Source organism: Charadrius vociferus, unplaced genomic scaffold, assembly GCF_000708025.1.
Source record: "Charadrius vociferus isolate BGI_N301 unplaced genomic scaffold, ASM70802v2 scaffold1025, whole genome shotgun sequence".
In the NCBI taxonomy this organism is placed as follows: domain Eukaryota; kingdom Metazoa; phylum Chordata; class Aves; order Charadriiformes; family Charadriidae; genus Charadrius; species Charadrius vociferus.
The window spans coordinates 33,356-36,506 of record NW_009648262.1 but is presented as its reverse complement, the minus strand read 5'-3'; the positions used below and the strand labels follow the sequence as shown (position 1 = coordinate 36,506).

Sequence of the window (3,151 nt, the reverse complement as noted above, 5' to 3'; positions counted from 1 at the left end):
GGGGCATCAACCACCTCTCTAGGAAGCCTGTTCCAGTGTTTGACCACCCTCTCGGTAAAGAAATACTTCCTAATGTCCAGTCTAAACCTCCCCTGGCGCAGCATTGAACCATTCCCATGCGTCCTGTAACTGGATACCAGGGAGAAGAGCTCAGCACCTCCCTCTCCACTTCCCCTCCTCAGGAAGCTGTAGAGAGCAATGAGGTCACCCCTCAGCCTCCTTTTCTCCAAACTAGACACACCCAGAGTCCTTAGCCACTCCTCATAGGACACGCCTTCCAGCCCTGTCACCAGCTTTGTTGCCTTCCTCTGGATGCATTCGAGTACCTTAACATCCTTTTTAAATCATGGGCCCCAGAACTGCACGCAGTACTCAAGGTGAGGTCGCACCAACGCTAAATACAGTCGGATAATCACCTCTTCTGAGCAGCTGGTTATTCTGTGTTTAATGCTCCCCAGGATGCGGTTTGCCCTGTTGGCTGCCAGGGCACACTGCTGACTCATGTTGAGCCTGCTGTTGACCAGCACCCCCACATTCCTTTCTGTCGGGCTGCTCTCCAGTCAGTTCTCTCCCAATTTATACTTGTGCCAGTGTTACTCCCTCCCAGGTGTAGAATCCAGCATTTTTTCTTGTTAAATTTCATGTGATTGATGATTGCCCAATGCTCCAATCTATCTAGATCCCTCTGCAAGGCCTCTCGTCCCTCAAGAGAATCAACAGCACCTCCCAGTTTAGTATCATCATCAAACTTGCTAATGGTGCACTCAACTCCTGCATTTAGAACATTTATAAAAATATTGAACAGAACTGGACCTAGAATTGAGCCCTGAGGAACACCGCTGGTGACTAGTCACCAGCCAGATGTAGCCCCATTCACTACAACCCTTTGAGTCCCGCCATTCCACCATTTCTTCATGCAGCGCACTGTGTACCTGTTGATTTTACAGTTGGACAACTTGTCCAGAAGGATGCTGTGAGAGGCAGCATCAAAAGCCTTACTAAAATCCAGAAAAACTACATACACCTCCTTCCCTTCATCCACTAGGAGGGTGACCTTATTGTAGATGGATATCAAATGAGTTAGACAGGACTTTTCCTTTGTGAACCCATGTTGACTGTGCCTGATGATTGCATTGTCCTTTAAATGTCTTTCAGTAGCACCCAGTATGATCTTCTCCATTATTTTTCCAGGTACTGAGGTTAGACTAACAGGTCTGTAGTTTCCTGAGTCTTCCCTCACGCCCTTCTTGTAAATTGGAATAACATTGGCTAGCTTCCAGTCAGCAGGGACCTACCCAGACTCCCAAGACCTTTGGTAGATGATCAAAAGGGGTCCTGCTGTAACATCCATTAACTCCTTCAGGTCTCTATTTTGTTCCTTAAAAATAGTTTCTCCTATGAACAATGAATCACATCTTCGGTTTGTCCTTTGTTAATTTAGCAACTCTCAATTTCATCAAATAGAGGCTATATGCCGTGGGATTCCTCTGACAAAAGGCACCCACCAGAATCTGGAAGATTATCCAATTAAAGCAACTCAGGATGACTGATTAAAGACAGAAGTCTGAGAGCATCAGGAAAAGAGAAAGAAAGACTATGAGAGAGTGTGCATGAGAGATAGAGCTTCACTTTCTCATGAGTAAAGTGAGGAGAATTATACCTGTCCTTAAGTTTTGTGGAGTCAAGGTCTCTGGTTTTGGGTTTGGACCTGCTGGCTTTCTTTCCTTTCTTCTTCTGCTTCTCTCTCTCTCCCTGTTGCTATGTGCAGACCCCATATTTATATGAAAAACTTATATTGATTCTTATGGAGTCTTGTTAGATATACATGTGTTAACTAAAAGGAACTCTTAAAAGCTCTGTTTGGGGCAGTATAGTCAGAGAATAAAAGATGGATGTTAATCCTGGTCTGAGTCATGGGAGTGGTATATGGCTTCTCTTCCTGGGAAGAAAAGAGAGATTCCAGAGAGTCATTACCTTGGAAATCCCACCAAGAGCAGCATCAAGAGCTACCAGCTCTTCCTAGCTCTGTCTATGTACTGGGAGTTGTTCAAAGAAGGAGACTGTACTGTTATTTGTGGAAGGAGAATTACATGATCATTCATTCTCATCCTATGCCCATCATAGGTATTGCTATCCCTGAAGTGGCACAGAAGAGGGTCCAATTGATTCAGAAGCCATTGATATTGACTGCTAATCAAGCTCATTTACTCCTCTTCGTTGCTCACAGCTCCTGCCTGATTTGCTCTTAGGCATGGCTGGGTAAACCTTACTGTTTAATCCTTGCAGCTTCAGGTCTGACCACCTGCTTCAGCCAGCATGGCTGTGGGTCAGTGGATTGCCTGGGCACAAGCTGGGAGCTTTGTGTTACAGTACATAGAAGTGAAGAAATTTGGAGAAGTCATATACCATTTCCATAGTTTTTTTTATAACCAGGAGAAAACCAATCTGGATTAACATTGGTGCTGACTTGTTTCTCTTCAAAGAGCTGAAGTCTACAATAAAGGAACATTGAATCTATCACTGAGTATGCTGAAAAAACCTTTTCAGCTTTGGCAGACACTTAAAATATATTTTTTTTCTTGAGATAAAAGTCCAGTACATTACTTATTTTTTAAAATGCATCTGTAAACACAACAGATTATATAATCTCATTACTAGAAAATACACTATTGACATTGCCCATCAATTCCCTTTCTGGCATAAGGTAAAATATACTGTCACAAAGGTTTCTCCAGATACCTGAAGGTACTTTGTCCCTCAGAAGCAACTGAAAATGAAAAGTTTTCCCATGTTGTTCTTTGAACAGTTAGTTCTCTTTTTCTTTTTCTTTTTTTTTTCAGTAGAATTGGAGGACATATGCTGCCTCATTAAGAGCTATAGTGTTCTACCCTTTTTTACTCATTTATGTGTAAACACAACTTGAAAATTCTGCTTATTACTTTACTTAGTCTTATCTACACATGAAAGTAATATCTTTGCTGGTGTAGTTAAAAAAGTACAACCACATCCTTTAATGTATATACAGTTGCACCAGGAAAATATACATATACTGCTGTAACATAATCATTAATAGAAGGGGGAGTAAGTTTTATACTCACTGTAAGTCATCTTTATACCTGTTCAAATTTTTTTCCAGTTTTGTGTTTATATA

The 3,151-nt window shown here is 41.9% G+C and overlaps 1 protein-coding gene across 1 annotated transcript in view; it reads left to right on the top strand.

Moving 5' to 3' along the window:
• The window catches only part of LOC104285986 (probable global transcription activator SNF2L2), a 44,498-nt gene that overhangs the window by 10,969 nt on the left and 30,378 nt on the right, over positions 1–3,151 (top strand). The window lies entirely within an intron of this gene.